We start from the raw sequence: 19,001 nt of genomic DNA, 5'->3' as shown, positions 1-19,001 counted from the left end.
TATTTTGTAATGAATAAGGTAAAATTAAAAACAACAATTAAGGAAGCAAATCAATAGAGATTTTCTTGCAACGTATGGACATGATTACATTTTGGTGTGTATGTGAAAGAAAAAATTAAATACACATTTCAATATAAGGTTGCCAAGTTTGCCACACGTACTATCAAAATAAAATAGGGGGTCCTCGTGAGCTTAGCTCATTTGGTATGGACAATGCATAAAATATGCAAGGTCCGAGTTTCAAACCCCGGCCACCACCAAAAATAAAATAAAATAGGGGAAATGTTTATAATAAAGATGAGACAAAACACTTAAAGATTTTTAATTAATTTTGGTTGAGTTGAGATTTTAGGATGTGCTACAACTATTTGATTATCCTTCTATGCTAATTTCGATAGACTAGTTTGCCTTCTTACAAAGATATATTAATTAATTGTTTTTTTGGTATAAAGAATATTAATTAATTAATTAACTGGATATTAGAGAATTGTTTTTTTTTGAGGGAGGGATTTGTTGTTTTTATAGGCAATTAATTGGGATATTTTATTCATAAAAAAGAATGGGTCTTGCTAACAAGTGCTCTAAGGGCATTGGTTAAGGAACCCACAAAAAGAAACTATGTCTTGAAAATACAAGTCCAACACATATTAAAGTCATAATTGTACAATTTCCAATGCAAAAGTTGCTACTTTTAGATGCTTAAACAATGTCCTTAGGGCACTTGTTAGCATTTTCCAAAAAGAATTAATGCAAGAGATTTGAAGCCACACTGGCACACACTACAGTTAAACCATACCGGTTTAAACTCCCAATCCCAAACCCGGTTCAACCACCGGTTTTTTTCCATACAAAGATCTTCTTCCTCCACTTCCACTACTCCATTTTCATTTCATTCCTCACTGCAAAACCAACCTCAACTCTCTCCTCTCTTCTTCCTCCAGATCCCAACCTTTTTCATTCACATTTCCCTTTCCTCTTACACCCCCCATCTCCCCTTAGGGTCCGTTTGGTTCGAGAGTTTTGGAGGGGAGGGGAGGGGAGGGAAGGGGAGATTTTTAATTTGAAGTGTTTGGTTCAATTTTTAGAAGGGGAGGGGAGGGGAGCAAATTTTATTGCACTGCCAAAATTATCCTTATATTAATTTAAAATCTCAATATTATCCTTATAACATTTATTATTATTAGGTTATATTATCCATGAAACAACTTTTATTATTATTAGGTTAGGTTATATTATCTTGTAACAACTTTTATTCCATATTATTAACAATTTTTTCTTGTAACAACTTTTATTCTATATTATTAACAACTTTTCCTTGTAACAACTTTTATTACTACTTGTAACAACCCTATTACTAATCCATTATTCCATCGTCTACATCGTGTTGTTATCGATTACATCGTTATTGTTTCGTTACTTTATTATCGTTATTTAATTAAGTTTATGGGTAAAACAGTAAAATAATTTTAAAATCCCTCCCCTTCCCTTGCGAACCAAACACACTTTTAATTAAAATATCTCCCCTCCCCACCCCTCCGTTAAAATTCTTCCTCTCTCCTTCCCTCCCCTCCTAATTCTCGAACCAAACGGACCCTTACACCCCCCTCACACTAACTAAAATCCTCACTATAAAACCAATGTCCTCTAACTAACTCCCCCTCTATAATCCAAATGGATTCCCCACCTTCTCAACAGTGGCGTAGCCAGGACCCTGAGTCAGGGGGTTCAGACTTTTGAACTATAATCAATAGTTACACACACACACACACACACACACACACATATATATATATACACACACACACATATATATATATACATATTCAAAAATATATATTAAATGCAAAATATTACATGCATACTCGACAATTGTCCTCAACGTGATTTCGTTCTATGAAACACTAAATAGTCAACTCATTATCTATGTTGACCATATGTCTTTTAGTTTCAGTCAAATTTGTTTTTGGAATGTCGCATATTCTTAAATACATGGGTGTAATTTTTTTATCGTCTCTAAATATAAGATCTTATTGACCTAAAAATATAAATTGAAAAAGTTGGTAGTATTATTAAATTTATTGATAACTTCCTTAAAAAAAATTGTTGATAACTAATATTGTTTTGCAAATTTAACCTCTAAAAGAGAAAAAAAAAGAATTATGTTTTTTTTTTATCATCATAAGATTTAGCACAAAGTGCTAAAAATCATAGCATAATTAATGATATGTTGCTAAAGATTTAATATAAATTGTTTAATAAAAATTAACATACCTTACAATTTTTCCTCTATTATTCCCTTGCTAATGATCAATTATAACTTTATGCTATAAATTCCACTAAAACCTTAACCAAAATCTTGTCCATACCATTTTTACTGATATATATTGGTTTTAATTGACTAAGTTGCACAGCTTGCTATCATCGGGCTTATTAAAAAGTAATATTGTCAATGAGCTGCATACATGCATAGCTAGGCGCAAACTTTCTAATTTCTATGAGATAGTGGTGCAAAGACATAAGTGTTGAGGGGGTTCAAGAATAAAATAACATGGAAAATTGGTATAAAGTTAACAGAGTGAGGGGGTTCACTTGAATCCCCTGGGTGTAACGTGGCTCCGCCACTGCTTCTCAACAACCGTCGTAGGGAAGATCACCGACCTTCTCCACCACCCATCTCAACCGCACAACCTCCACATCTTCCTCAACCTCTTCCCCATCTTTCTCCAAAGACTCTTCAACAATCCAATCTCTCCTCAATCCTCAACAACCCTCTCTCTTCCACCACAATCTCCTCTCCCGAATTCACCCCTATCTCCTCCACCAAATCCACCTCCACTCTCACCCGATCCGATTTCCTTCCTTATCTCTCTTCCCTCTCCGATCCCTTCCACCGCTTCGACGAAATCCGCAAACACGCTAACCGCGAGATCTCAACTATCTCCGACGACGGCGGTGCCGGAGAAGCACTCGTCGCGTGTCTCCGTGAAGTTCCGTCTCTTTACTTCAAACAAGACTTTCATCTCGAAGAAGGCGCTACGTTCCGCGCGGCGTGTCCGTTCTCGACTTTTGCTGAGAACGCCGTTTTGCAGGAGAAGCTTTCGCAGTATCTTGATGTGGTTGAGCTTCATCTTGTGAAGGAGATCTCGTTGAGATCGTCGTCGTTCTTTGAAGCGCAGGGTGAGTTGCAGGATCTTAATGGGAAGATCGTGGAAGGATGTGCAAGGATTCGTGAATTGAAGGATACGGTTAGGCTTATTGATTCCGATTTGGTTGAGTCTGCGAGGCAGATTCAGTTGCTTAATGGTACAAGGACGAATTTGTTGGCGCTTCAGCAGAAACTTAGGCTCATACTATATGTTAATCAAGCACTCTGCTCTCAAATTGGTTCGTTTTTTGAATTTTTGTGTCAAGATTCTATGTTAGTGTGTGTTAGATTTCGCTTTACAATCCTCATTTTTAGATTTTGAGTTTTTTGATTCAATTCATTGATTTTAGAGTGAAGTGTTCAGGTTTTAGTGTTGTGAATGTTAGAAATTTTACTGAATAATGTTATTGAGAATTGCGGAACAATGACACGCCAACACTGATAACAATTACTGAAAATTGCATGATTGAACGTAATCACACATTTGTGTCGGACTCTGGACACGCCTTCGAATAGAAGTACTATCGGTACTGCAGATATTCCAGTTAATCTTATGCAGTTTTATTTCTGTTAGCTAGTGAATAATTCGGAGTTTTGAATTTCGAATGTTTTTATTTTGAATCGTTGTAATGGAGAGGTGTTAGTGCTGTAAATGTGGAAGCTATACTGAATAGGATTAATGAATTATTGAGATTTGTGGGGAAACTATTTGCAGTTTTCTTTGGGTTGTTGTAGTAGCAGTTCTGTGAGCTTGTAATTAATCAATTTATGCAACAGGTTTCTTCGAAAATTAGTATGGCGATAATTTTGTTTGATTTTCCTATGTTTCCTTTATTATTTTAGTCGTTTTTATGAATGTTTGACAACTGGAAATCCATTTTAAGTTGATATATTTTGCTGTGATACAGCTTGTTGCATCTGCAGATTGTGCTGGAGCACTGGATGTAACTGATGATTTGCAACATTTGCTGGTATACTTTAATTATTATATGATATTTTCTGAATATTATTCTTAACTACTACTTGTTTTCATGATCGTAGACTTAGTTTTGTTTATCTTTTCATCAGCACTATATGCGTTTGACCTATCATGACTAGGGATGTATCTTAAGTCTTGACTTATTATGATTTTTAGTTTAGTCAACTTAATAGAATATGATGGATAACTCAACATAAGTAATTCCTAAATTTTATTCAGTTCAAAAAATCCAAGGTACAATGTAGTTGGTATCCTCTACTTAGAATATATTTTCCCCTACAATTATAATTGCTTTGAAGCATTGAAATTAGAAAGAAGGTTTATGTTGATTCCATTATCCATATTGATCACGATATATTTACTTTGTGATATGCGTAGGTACTGCATTATGTTCCTTTTCTTTGCATAATCACTGAACATGTTTAGATGTTACCAGATCTTATCGTGGATGGGTAATGTCTTAGTAAATGTGTGTGTAGCTGATATCAATCAGTGTTTGGGTAGCAGATACCAATCATAATATTGAATTGTGCCAGTTTCCTTTTAAGTTACAGCTGACATCAATTACTTACAGTGTCGAACTTACCTAGTTTCCTTTTTAGTCTGTTAATGGCACAGTCTATGTTTTAACATCAATGGGATTCCTGAAGGACGAGAAGAAAATTTATGCTAATTTTAGTCTTATTGTTTCCTGTAACTTTGGTAGGATGGAGACGAGCTCACTGGCTTGCATTGCTTTCGCCATCTTAGAGATCATGTGACAGGCTTTATAGAATCCATAAACAGGTACACCTTTTTTGATGTCCAGATCTATCAAGATTGTGTATTCCGTTAACCTGCATCTGCAAATTCATTTGACAGTGTTTTCTACTGCTTTTTGTGATTTTTGTTCCCCTGTAATAATGGGAAGAGAATAGGGTTGAATTATAAGGTTTCTTTGGATAGCTCTGTTTTTGCTTTTGATCTTTAGATGGTGATAGGGAAGTTTACACTCTGCTAATGGCTTTGATGGGTTGAAAAAATGTTTCGGGCTTGCATTGCACTTGGCCTATCTGTGAAATCTTTTGTTCTTATGGTAGAAAAATAAATTGTTTTGATAAAGAAGTAGGGGGATGCAACCATTGAAAATCAATATGCCATCCTAAAAGAAACAGAAGTGAAAAATAAGACAGTGGAGAAAGATGAATCCACATTTATCAAGTTTACCAATCTGACTTAAGCACCATCTAGAAGCCAAAAGCACCCATTTAAGAGTCAATATTTTTTTTTGTTTGAAAGAACAGTCAATATTTAAAAGTAGTGAATTTTAACTTAGGTTTATAAGAATTTGTATATAAATTCTTGCCTAGATTTTGAATATATAAATTTATAAGAATAGGTGCCTGTGGATACAAAACATTTGTACCACATGAATCTGGTTCAGTCAGCTGCTGATTATTCGGGTTGGTTTATCCAAGTAAAACACATCATTTTGATTGATAAGAAAGAGAGATACAGAATAAGAGTAAATGCAGCTAATACTCACTGTTCTAAGCAAGCCAATTACAGTAGGGAGAAGACTATCTTTGAAATTGGTTGTTTCTTCTTCTAACTTTGCCTGGTTATGATTAGGTAGAGATTAGATCAAAATTTGCATCCTCAAAACTTCAAAACATCACAATTGAGAAATAATATTTATCAAAACACGGATGCACACCCAAGAAAATATAATAACAGAAAGAACATAATCCACGCAACATAACATTTTGAGATTTCAGCTTCTCAAACATTGGATTAAATGCTAGAGTACTCGATGAAAATATTTATCATTGTGCATTTGTGCTTAAGGTAGCAAGAATCAACAATACCTTCATTTATCCTGCTACTTATACTTATTTCAACTACTTAACTACTTCCAACAAAGAAGAGTTTTGACTTTGGATTCTTCAAGTGAATCACAAGTCAATCCCTAACAAACCTATTTGGAAGTCAAACACTCCTTTAAACTCATGTTTTTCGAACTTAATTTAAACCTGATACTGCACAGGGCAAAGAGCCGAGTCTGAAAAGATCACTAATATGAAAATCCCTTTCACTATGGAGGACGGTTCTACCATGGTGGTTCCCCCTTTGCGATTCCGACCACCACGGAACCGCACCCATTCACTTACGGAGGCCGGTTCTACCATCGGATAATGGAGCCTCCATGGTTTCACCCTGTCCATGCCAATTTCAAGTCCTCTATCGCAGATTCGATTCTCAACCCAGTCCTCACGAGTTCAAAGTTTCAAACCATTTGTGAGTCAACTCACCTTCTCCCTCCTTTGATCTCTGCACTTTGACTATCCATCTCTGTTTTTATCTCTGATGTCTTCCCTCTTTCCTTTCTCATTTCAATCAGAGTCACTTTCTGTTTCTGGTGTTTGTCCTTTTGTTCCTCTTGAACTTGAGAAAGAAAATCAAAAGGAAACATCATCAGATGAGCAACCTATTAGATTTGTGGTTTATGTTTGGTTTGAAAGCAGAGCTGTGTTGGGAAGGGACCAAATGAGAGAGATTCAAAATGGGTTGATGAAAAGTGGACATAAATTTTTGTGGGTAGTTAAGGTAAGATTGTTGACAAAGAAGATGTATAACTGAGGTTAGATGAGGTATTGGGTGGTCAGTTGGTAGAGAGAATGAAGGAAAAAGGGTTGGTGGTGGTTGAGGAATGGGTGGATCAAAGTGAGATTTTGAGTCACAAAAGTGTGGGTGGGTTTATGAGTCATTTGGAAAAAAAAAAGTTGTGGATGAGCTGGTGAACGTGTAGTGAAAGGGGATGAAATTGGAGAGTTGTGGCTTATGGTTGCTGCTATATTGATGGAGGTTAGGGAGAGGGTTGAGAGAGAGGAAAGGAGATGGTGAAGGAGAAAACACGTGCTCTCCCCTTTTTTCCTTTTCCATTTATTTTATTTCATCATTAATTATTATTTTTAATTCTATAAATACACACATGGCTTTTCCTTTTTTTAATTCAAAAAATACACAGATGGTGTGACACATAGTATTGACCAAGTCAAAATTAGTGTTTTGCAAAAGAGGCTAAATGGAGGGAGGGAGGGAGAGGAGGGGGAGGGGGGGCTTTGGCTATTTCTTTTAAAAGGGAGCCAATATCGCTACATTTTAAAAGTTAGGGGGTGAAATGTGCGTGTAAGCCTTATTATGAATTTGTAATGTTGGATTATTGGCGTGTTAATGTGATTATATTGATTACACAAATTTTCAAAAAAAATTACCATTTAAAGGTCTTAAAGAGTGCCCCGGGGGAACTCGTTAACATTTCCCTTATATATATGTCGTGTAAAGGTTTTTAATATTATTTGTATATTAAGTATACTTTTTTTTTAACATCTTTTATATTAGGTATACTCTACGAATCAACGGAAGCTCTGAGATTTTACCTACACTCTCGACTAGAGTTTGACAACCTGACAGTACAGTTCACTTTAAAATATGCCAACTACATTTTACATGAAGAAATCCCTGTGACAGTACCCTCTATAACATAATAATGGTAAACAATTGACAGATCTCCAGCACAAGATTCATATAAAATAAAAGAGACAAAACAAAAAGAGGTGTTAAGGATAAAAGTAATTTAAGATACGATCTTACTTCATCATCTTTTCCGTTCATCAGCAGGGAAGCTCTTGATTTAGCTTTAGATAAAATTATCACATCTGATTCTGCAGCATCGGTTAAAGAAGATCGAATAAACTCTGCTGAAAGAATGCTACAAAAATAAAACAATACATTACTAAACATCCAATACATAACACAACTTGCGGTTTTTCTTCAAAAATATACAATTGTTTTTTACCACTATATCATTACCAAAACTCAAGATTTCAAAGTTACAAGCATTGATGGACAAAGAAAACATGTTTTAAATAAGCGTAAGTTTAAAACATTTTAAAATAAAGCAACGTGGATGAATTTAGTTCGAATCATATACGAAACCGAAATAAAAAGATAAGAATGTAGTTTGTTAAGACCAACCCTTAAACAAATTTAAAAGCGACAAGCAAAAAAATACACTCCTGAACTTTCCAGTTGATAATTAGGATTACTTGTTTCCAAGCCACAAAAAAACACAATAACAACCATCTTTTATCCAAATCAAGATAAAAAATTAATCCATTTGTTGATGATTTTTTGTTTACAGGCCACAATAAATCACAATATCTACCTCAATTGCTGCTTCGTTTCTCTATTAAAAATATTTGTTGTTTATGCTAGTTCAATTTCTATATCATGTCATGGGAGTTTGAATAATACCTTTGGTTGATGAAAAATCTTCACTAAGATCCATGCAACTAGTTATTCTTTTGTATTTTTGAGGATATGCTGTTCCTTTTATCCTTCATAGTGATTTGTAAACGCTTGGCAGTTGGTAACAGATATATGAGGATAAGATAAGAGACAGAAAAAATCGTCTGAGATCTGGTACCATAAAAATAATTGATGAACTATGTTGCACACAAAGAAACATCACCTTGAAAGTTTCATCTTTATGCTTCCAATGTAATTCTCCTGAAACTCCTCGCGATTCATTCTAATTGTGCTATGTGAGGCATGGAATCTGAAAACCTTGGAGTGGCAGAGCCGCAGAGGTAGTCTTGGCAACAAGTTATTTTATGTGGAGTTGGGAATACTAACACCGCACAATTACAGTCCATTAATTAGGTGGTGGCTGTTTGTTGTTTCCCCATGCCATCTATACTTTCATCTTATTAACTGAAATTTTCCTCGAAGCCCTTTTTGTAGTACAGACCACAGAGCAGTAAACTATGTATATGATACAATAACAACCAAGTTTTATCCATCTAGGTGGTGTAAGGGATATAAATGAATTGGACAACTGTCCCTAACATGCACATGCACTATTTCAAAAATAATAATTGTACATTTGACTGCCATTCATTGATGCGTCTCTTTCTTGGAGGGAATTTGTTGACCTGGAATCAAAATAAATTTTCCCATGAAGATTTAAGTTTAACTTGTCTACAAAGTATTCCAAATTCCCCGGTCCCCCTAACATTCGTAATTTAGGATATTAAGATTTCACATGTTTTGTGGGGAGAGACCTATAAGATATGTTTACGATTCCTAAAGCTTTTCAGTTTATTTTTTGAAATTTATTCCTTGTTCTTTTAGCTTCTAGAAATGCACACTATGCTCCTTTCTTGAATGAGTCTTAGGATTGTTAGATGATATTATACTATTTTCCCCAGGTAGTCGAAAACTTGGTTTTCTGGAATTTAGCTTGTTTTGGTTTTATGGTTTTCTTATTCTCAGGCTAAACTTCCCTCTGTTCTGAGGATCTATCGAGACACACTGACTGCTGATATGAAGAGTGCTATTAAAACTGCCGTTGCTGAGTTGCTTCCAGTTATTGCTGCTCGAGCTTCAGAATCGGAGTTCTTTTCTGGAGACAGAGCTGTAGAGGCAGATGGTGAGAATTTCTATAGCATAACTATTGATATTTGGCTATCAGAAATTAAATCTTATATATGGGTTGGGGGTTAAATTATTATTTTCACTGTTACATTAATAACTCAAACATAATTTTTGTGTGGATCCAACCATTGAACAGTAACAATTTGTTGCATTGTTTATTTATGTCACATCTCATAAAATGTAAATAGGTTTGTAATCAGACTGTTATATATATATATATATATATATATATATATATATATATATATATATATATATATACCTTTCTTTTATAAGCACTTTTCTACTTTCAACTTTCTAATGTTTAATAGTGACTCAGGTGGTGGTGCTTCACTTGCTAGCAAGTTAAAGAGTCTGTCATCTGATTGCTTTGTCCATCTTTTGAGTGCTGTTTTCATGATTGTACAGGTAATTTGTACTTGACTTTTGTTGTGTCCATCTAGACTATAATTCTTGTATATTTTGAAATGTATTTAGTCTTAATAATATAGACAACACACATTAATGATATCTTGCCGGCATTGCTGAGATGCACAGACACTAATACACAATACACAGACTCTGCAATTAAGGAAAATTTGAAAATGTCACCTTGCTTTATAAACCATCTGTTTTTTCTTCTTGCTTGGCTGTATTATTGTTAATTCGCTTGCTGGACTCATTGTTTTCTACCAATTTAAATAGGGTGCTTTATTGATAGTAATGAAAATGGTGAAATAGTAGTAGAGAGTTTCTCTAACTACTCCCTGAGCAAAGCTCCGACACAACTCAGAGAGGAATCCTACTCTGGCCCTAACAGAAAACTTATTCTGTCATCTCTTAAACTCCTAAGAATTCCCCTGTACATACAGATAAAGAGAACATTCTATTATTTAACCCTAATGGGCCTCTTATTATTTAATCCTAATGGACCACTTACTAATAATCAACTTAAACCTAATTAATCACCTACTAATTTCTTAAAACATCTTCTCATATGTCCTAACAACATGCATAGTCAGAAACATTTTCTTTTCCCATCATTTTCCTGATAATGCCGAGTAAAGTTGCATAAAAAATCAATTTCGCTACTATTTAGAAGTATGTTGTAAGTTTTAGCAGATATGAGTGATAGTTTGCAATTCCACTCCATTTCATTCTTTGTTTTTTAAGTTACGGAACAATCGTAAACTCCAAGAAAATTTGATCTTGGACACTAGAAATTGTGGATATGAGTGTTGTAGTGTAAGGAAGAAAAAGGTCAGACATGGTAAAGCATTAAAAGAGAAGTCTTGTACCTAATGGTCCTCCCGTATTATTCATAATTAGGGAACATTACTTAGGAAACACCTATATGGAAAGTAAGTACCTAAAGGTAGCATTTCCACGTTGAAGAAACTTCCATTGGAGATTAGAAGCATTGATTGTTCCCAAGTGTTGAGATATTGTAAAATAGTCTTGGTACCAGTTTAGATATTATCCTATTGTATTCCTGGGATTCTTTGCTATTTTCTCCTTTTAGTTGATTATCTTCCCTAATCTTTCGCGATTAATTAGGTTAGCCTCATCTATATGTGTGTGTGTGTTTGCGTTTTTTTGTTTAATGGCAAATATTAGTCGCTAGTTGTTAGATTAGTTTTTCTCCTTCGTCCGGGTTTGAACCCAAGTCCTCCAACTCCTTATCTCTTAGTTCAAACCAGTTGAGCTATCCAACACCTTTTGTGTGTGTATTACAAAAGTCACTAATGGATTGAAAGTTTATATGATATAAATCATTTTTATAAGTGTTTATCTAAATCTAAAGTCATTTGAGTTGACATTCCGAATCACATATCAAATTATATTAGATTTACAAAAACGCAATTGCAGAAAAAATCTATACGATATAAGCTTTGAATCCAACAATAAATTTTGTTTTATAAGTATTTGATAAAAATTTATTGAGAACTGTAACACTATCCAATTGTTACACTGGTGTAATGTGATTCCTCCTCATCTCTCAATATATATATATATATATATATATATATATATATATATATCATACATTTGTCCATTATTATATGCTCCTTTTGCAATTTTCACATATATTAAAAAAATAAAAAAAGTGGGTAGTTCCCTCGAAACAAAACAAAAGTGGGTAGTGTTGTACCAAAATAAAAAAAAAGTGGGTATTGTATTCAATGTATCTATTTTGTGTATAGATGTTCCTAAAATACCATTTTGTTTATGGATGTGTTCAACTCTGACACCTCATCTCCCAAAACATTTAGTAGTATTAATTGTGTGTATTTGAAAAAAATAAATAAATGTATCTAGTAATTTGAAATGGGGATTATATTTACGGACACTTTTTTTTTTTTGTCTGGAAAAAAAGGAGCTTATATTGAGGAACAAAGGTAGTAATGTATATAGAACATTCTCTTTCCATTGATACATGAAAATACAGTTTATTTTCAATTACTATTGGTATTCATAGCAAGGTTCTTAAGCCCTATTCTTTGTGTCCTCAAGGGTAACCTAGTTTTTAGTTCGGTGATGCCCAAAGAGAAACCTTGCTATAGATATCATTTTGAATATAAATATTTCTCATTAACTGTGAAAAGGGCTGAACAAATATTTTTATACACGTGAGATGGAATCTAAATAGGAATATTATCCTATCATTAATCCTACTACTAGCAAATCTTGATATAATCAATCTTAATATCTCAACACATATGATGTATATGCTTCACCTTAAGGGGCATGTCGGGATATTGTAACATTATGTTCAGATAATATCCTGATTGTGTTTCTGGTATTATTTCCCAAGTGTCCTTTTTAGTTATTTTTTATTCCTTAACCGGTAGGGATTGATCAGGTTAACTTCTTGTATACATGTTGTACATTCTCCTTTCCTTGATACAAGAAAATACAATATATTTTCAATCTGAAGTCCGATCATTATGCTCTATGCTATCTTTGAAGTGATCGTGATCTTCATGTAACTCCTTGAGTGTTTAGTTTTGTTTCTTTATATATGTGAGAATCTGAAATCTGAGTTATATCAAATCTTGAATAAGAGAGAAAAGAGAGACATATGATGAAAACTGTGCGTCTGAATAGCACTACGGAAGATTTATTATATAGGAGTTAAGTAACTTAGAGACTAAGCTAGGATATATTTACAGAAGGAATATTCTAAATAATATTCTATGCTAAGTAACTTAAAGAGTAAGGTAAAATATATTTACAATGTAAATATAATTATCTACTATTTATTTAAATATCAACATCAACAAATATCACATGTACATGAATCAAAACGCTCCCTGGTTTAGAAATTCTTTGTCTTGACAATCTTGTGGTGTTTCCTTAACTTTTATAATACTTAGAACAGTGAAACCTAAAGACATTTTATTCATGGCAGACAAGGTTTGCATCCACGAATTCTGCAATCACAGGACTTGAACTTTTCCATATATTAGATTGGTTTTAATAGCATTAGAATATATTGTATGCTGTATAGTTTTTACTGCATAATTTTGTCTCTTGGTACATTAAACCTTCATTATCAATGGCTATTGCCCAAGAAAGGGATTATTGACTATTATGCCAACTTGTAATGTTAAAAACTTACATGTTTTATCTTCCTAGGGAGACTCTATGTATTGGCTATATTTCATGTACAAGAATAGGTATTATGTGTCTAGGGTTACAGCCATGTTACTGAAATTTACCTTTCCAATGGTTTGCACTTTATCAGCTTTTGTAAGAGTGATGTAATAAGATTTTTTTTCTTTTTAGTGATTGCAGGCACATTTAGTGCGGGCGGCTGAAGTGAAAAAAGCCATTGAATGGATTTTGAGCAACTGTGATGGTCATTATGCTTCTGATTCAGTTGCTGCAGCAATTGCGCATGGTGCTGCAGCTGCAGAAATATCCCAAGAAAGTGAGGTTCATGGTACCACATTTTTGCCATATTCACCTCAAAAGAATGTTGCCAAGGGTCCATCTTTTCACGGAAAAGCAATAGATGCTGTGAGCTCCTCAAATATGTCAAAAAATTTCAGGTTAAATATAGGCTCTTTGTTCTAATACACTTGTAATGGAAAGTTTTTCTGGATTCTTTTGTGTTTAGATTGGAAGAAGCATGTAATTTATGATGTAGGAGCTAATTTTCCTCTCACAGAAACACCTAAACTCACTAATGGAGTATAGAAATGAAATACTAGTTTTAAGTTAATAGAAATGATAAATAATTGTATTGAAATGAAATACTTGTTGTTTTGTGCAAAATATTTTTCATTTCTCTTATAAGTTTGAACTGTTGATACTTTATTGAATGGTGACAAATGTAATATATTGAACGAGGACTATTCCTTTATAGAATCCTTATTCGTAGGAACTCTTTTTAAACACCAGAACACTATTTATATGTCAAAAGCCAGTTAACTCGAAAGTTCAATCTGATAGGTGAAGAAGGTACACAAAGTTTTACACTAAAAGCATTATGGATCTGTCCCATCATTTTAAAAACCAGGCTACAAAAAACGAAATTGGACAGAATTGTGAGAGGAAAATTAAAAGAAAAATGAGCTAGAATATTGTTAAGTGCCACTACTTTCTGTTCCCTTAAGACTTGAGTGGTTTGCCACATGACTTCAGCTGTAGTAAAACCATCTATATTCTATAGCATGCATGTCTAATATATCTGGGACATTTTCTTGCTGCCGACATTATCTTTTGCAAACATACTATCATCCATCCCCTTAACAATGTTGAATCCGTATGGTGATACTCCTCTCAAATGTTTTATCTTATCTTGTTTAGTCCTTCAGTAGTAATTTTTCTGTTTTAGAGGCTGCTAGGATTGAAGTACTGTATTTCTTTTACTGGTTACTAATAACTAATTGCTCTTATGTAATCTTCTCTCTTAAAAAATATGATAATGGGGGTTAAGACCATGATATGGAGTCCACTAGATGCTTGTAAAGTTAGTACATGGACTATATAATTATAAAATAAATTATACTTTGATCTAGTATGCTTTCTGCCATTACTTTTGTGTTTTAATTGCTGCCCAATTTATTTCATGTTCGCAAAAAATCTGGTCCTAAACAGAGCTGATGTATTGCGAGAAAACGCAGAAGCTGTGTTTGCAGCATGTGATACTGCTCATGTAAGATGGGCAAAGCTTCTGGGGGTCCGTGCTACTCTCCATCCTAGGTTGAAACTGCAGGAGTTTCTAACTGTTTACAACATCACCCATGAGTTCATTACAGCTACAGAAAAAGTACATATTTTCATTTTGGTTTAAAGTTTAAATTTCAAATTATGTGGTTTTAGTTCCCTGATTGAACTCCCAAATTAAAACTAACAGATTGGTGGAAGATTGGGATACAGCATCCGTGGGATACTGCATTCACAGGCCAAGGCTTTTATTGATTGTCAGCATGATTCTCGCGTCAGTTTAAATTTGGTGCTTTCCGTTGTGTTTTATATATTATTTCCTCAAAAAACTGTTCATCTCTATTAATATCCCTTGCTTTGCATTTAGGTGTCAAAAATTATGGCAGTGCTTGACCAGGAAACAAGGGTGGAGATAGATGTTCCTGATGAATTTCAATCCATTATCAATACGCTTTTTCCATTGGATGCATTGTCTTCTGGGGACCCTAATGGTGTTGAAGAAGATAATTCAAACAGTTACCATGATTTGGCGACTAACAATGATGCTCGGCCGATGGCAGACACTGGACAGTCAAATGCTGAACAGAATGTTGAGCAGACTGATTCCACCGATGAATCTAAGAAACCAAATAGAGGTCATAGTAAATCGTTAGAGAGTATCAGCACTGAGAAAGATCAGAAAAAATCTGCATCTCAACCTCTTTTCTACAAAGGTGTTGGTTATCACATGGTAAACTGGTTGGTCATCTGGACTGAACTTTGTTTTCTTTTTGCCCCCTATTGTATGCAACTTCTATTCATTGTGTCTTCTTTTCCTCTCTCTCTCTCTCTCTCTCTCTCTCTCTCTCTCTCTCTTAATATGCTTGTGTAGGCATACTCAAGTATTTTTTATTATTATTATTATTATTATTATTAGGGTTAAATATGTTTTTGGTCCCTATAAATATGTCAACTTTTCGTTTTAGTCCCTCTAAAATTTTCCTTCAACTTTTAGTCCCTATAAAATTTTCAATCTTCACTTTTGGTCCCTCTTTTAAAGTAAACTCATATGTAGAATTCATATTATTTAATAAAATTTTTCAGAAAAATTCAAAATATTATAAGAATCACTCCAAAAAAAATTCAGAATTTTTTAACAAAACATGAATTTAATATGAATTTTTATATGTTTTAAGGTTAAAAATTCATATTTAATTTGTGTTTTGTTAAAAAATTCTAATTTTTTTTAGGAATTTTTTTAAGAATATTTTATACATTTCTGCACAATTTCATTAAAAAATACAAAAATTAAATTAAAAATAGGGACCAAAAGTAGTGATTGAAAATTTTATAAGGACTAAAAGTTGAAGGAAAATTTTAGAGGGACTAAAATGAAAAGTTGACATATTTATAGGGACCAAAAACATATTTAACCCTTATTATTATTATTATTATTATTATTATTAGTCCTTCTGTTCCATAATAATTGTTACATTTGCGAAAATGAATTTGCCCCCAAAATTGTTATTTTTCAGTTTTCAATGTAACATTAATTACTTTTTTCCAATTATGCCCTCTAATTAGTATCGTGTGTATCGCTCCCAAGTTATTATTTTCAACTTTGGGTTTACGATAATGAGAATCAACCAATAGTTAATACGGTTAATTTGATAAAATTGTTCTCTTTTCATCATTTATAATTTCTCCCATTTTAGCCCTCAGCTGTGAGAATGCATTTAAAGTACTTCAATATCTTCTGTTTGCTTCCAGTGGCTTGATATTGCTCAAGATGTTGTCAGAATACATTGATATGAACAACCTTTTGCCAGCACTATCTTCAGAAGTTGTTCTCCGTGTGGTAGAAATCTTGAAGTGTTTCAACACAAGAACATGTCAACTTGTGCTTGGGGCTAAAGCAATGCAGGTAGTACTTGTATTGTTCTCTGAATTTTTGGATCCTTTTAGATATAAAAACTATTTTTATAAATAAGATGCATATATCTAGAGCAACGTCCAAGTGATTTCTGCAAAAGAATTTAGGTATTCCTCTATCTCTTTTAGTTTGACCATTATCCATCTCATCACTCATTATCATTTCCAATACAATAAATTTTTCTCTTGTTTCCCTTCACTGCCCAACATTCAACACCATAGGGAAAAATGGTCTTATAAGCTCATAAATACAATTGTTTGACTCAATAAGTTAGAATCAATTTTCAGGGGCTGCTCCTTACTTTCATCCTGTTCCAATCTTCTCATCCATGCTTCCATTTCGTTTTTTTTTTTAAAATAAATATTAGAAGCTCCAAGGATCTGAGCTCTTTGATGCCAATTTGATAAAAACCTAATATATTCATATCTGAAATAGAAAATAATGGAGCTCTGCAATTTACAATCTGAGGCGTATCCCTCTGTAACTGTACAACAGAAAGCAAAATATAGAAATGCAGAAACGAAGAAGACAGTTGGATTAGTATCCTTCCTCAAGCCAAAATATTTCCAATAAAACCATTCTATTACCAAGAAAAAAGATGATAGGTTGCCATAACCGTTACCCAAAATATTTTCATACCCCCTCATACTGTTACCCCCCCCCCCCCTCCAAAACCCATTCTATTATAACAGAATTCTCACATTCTCTCTCTTTAATCCCCTTACCCCACGTGCCCCATTCTGTTATTTCTCCCCCCACATTAATAATGGACCTTTCATTAATAGTGACCCTATCAGATTTCAACTAATGTGTTAATGAAACCCAGCTTGGGGAGCATATATTGAGTCATTTCATATCAGCTTATATATTGTCCTGCACTGGAAAAAAACCGCAGGACAATGCTGAGTTAAAAAATTCACGGCTTTCAAACAGTGTGCATCATTTCGTTAAACTATATCCTAAGTAAATGCTGCAGCTGTTGATTTTTTCGGCTTTCGAACAGTTTTGCTTAACGAACTTGATCCCATTTCAATTAACTTAGTTTTGTCATTCTTTTGGTTTCTAATTTTTTCTAAATTGTGTTCAGGTGTCTGGTTTGAAGTCCATCACCTCTAAACACCTGGCGCTGGCAAGTCAAGTCATTAGTTTCATACACGCTATTATTCCTGGTACAAATTCGCACACAAGTTTTTTGAATGTGTTTGTATCACAAGAGTTTATGAAATTGTTGTTACACGGTCGAATTAAATTATAACTTTGTTCTTCATTTCTGGTGTAAGAAATTCGGCAGATTCTTTTTCTGAAAGTTCCAGAGAATAGAAAATTGCTATTGCTTTCAGACATTGATCGAGTCGCGCAGGTACATACCTAATCCCTTTTTCGCCTTCCTCCATCTGATAGAGTAGACTTATGCAGATGCTGTTTGATTTTAGTTGCATTTTTCAATGAATATCTTTGCTGGAAGTATTATCTTTTCTTTCTTTCTTTTCCTGCTTATAGGGGATGAATATTTATGATTTACAATTCCTCATATAAGGTGAAAATTTACATAGCAGTGTATTAATTGGAAATAGATTTTCCATGCAGTCTCCCTTGCAATGATTCTCCAATCCCTCTACTTTTCCTTTGAGTGGAAAAAGAAATATTGTAATAGAGGAAGGGGCAAATTAATAGATATTATGTTAGGAACCTGAATTAAAGAGAAACAAAAGAAATAGTATTATTGATTGAAAAGAAAATATTACAGAAGATCAACCCTCTGTAATCCTAGAGCAAAAGCTCCTCAGAGAAGAGACATCTCTCTCTGCCCAAAAACCAACAAGGTTCCTAACTGAATAATTCTCAATCTCCCTACTGTTGTTGCCAAATGGTCTTATTTATATAAACTAAGGGCATAAACTGCCTGTAACCACTCCTAATCAATACAAATTACTGCATAAACTGCCTAACTGCTCCTAATGAATACAAATATTGCATATTATACAAAATGCTAACTGCTCCTAAATAACTATATATTGAAATAACTGACTGCATCAGCAGTTACCCTATCAATACCACCCGATACCTAACAGATTATTTGAGTTTGTAAAGTCTAAAGTGCTGAGTAACTGAAGGAAATGACAAAATGTGATAGAAAATGGAAGTGAACATAAATATATAAAATAGACAGAAGTCTGCGAAGCTTACAATTAAATGCGATGACATGTATTCTACAGAGTGCAAGTGTTGCACAAGAAATTATATCTTTTAACAACATGGGTGCATTTAAGCTGAAGGTCAATAGTTCGGATTTTGTAGCCTTTGTTCAATTTTTGGGTTTAACAAAATGTTTG

The 19,001-nt window shown here is 33.8% G+C and overlaps 1 long non-coding RNA gene and 1 pseudogene across 2 annotated transcripts; one reads left to right on the top strand and one right to left on the bottom strand.

The window, feature by feature from the left end:
• The first annotated feature begins 1,671 nt into the window (after positions 1–1,671).
• On the top strand, positions 1,672–18,223 carry LOC146906119 (vacuolar protein sorting-associated protein 54, chloroplastic-like; annotated as a pseudogene). The gene is made up of 16 exons (XR_015020145.1): positions 1,672–1,723; positions 2,581–3,384; positions 4,054–4,116; positions 4,831–4,947; positions 5,503–5,566; positions 6,151–6,282; positions 6,505–6,710; positions 9,441–9,597; positions 9,922–10,010; positions 13,380–13,636; positions 14,688–14,859; positions 14,947–15,030; positions 15,124–15,494; positions 16,506–16,659; positions 17,756–17,837; positions 17,949–18,223. The product of XR_015020145.1 is annotated as a vacuolar protein sorting-associated protein 54, chloroplastic-like (transcript).
• LOC146906120 (uncharacterized) lies at positions 5,572–7,890 on the bottom strand. Its single transcript, XR_015017540.1, has 2 exons — positions 7,758–7,890; positions 5,572–5,721 (listed from the first exon to the last, which is right to left on the bottom strand). It is a non-coding gene; the product is annotated as an uncharacterized LOC146906120 (long non-coding RNA).
• Positions 18,224–19,001: the final 778 nt, after the last annotated feature.

The sequence above is a fragment of the Medicago sativa genome, chromosome 7 (genome assembly GCF_051527215.1).
Source record: "Medicago sativa cultivar Bolivia chromosome 7, Bolivia_mono, whole genome shotgun sequence".
NCBI lineage: Eukaryota > Viridiplantae > Streptophyta > Magnoliopsida > Fabales > Fabaceae > Medicago > Medicago sativa.
This window is presented reverse-complemented; position numbering and strand designations above follow the sequence as displayed.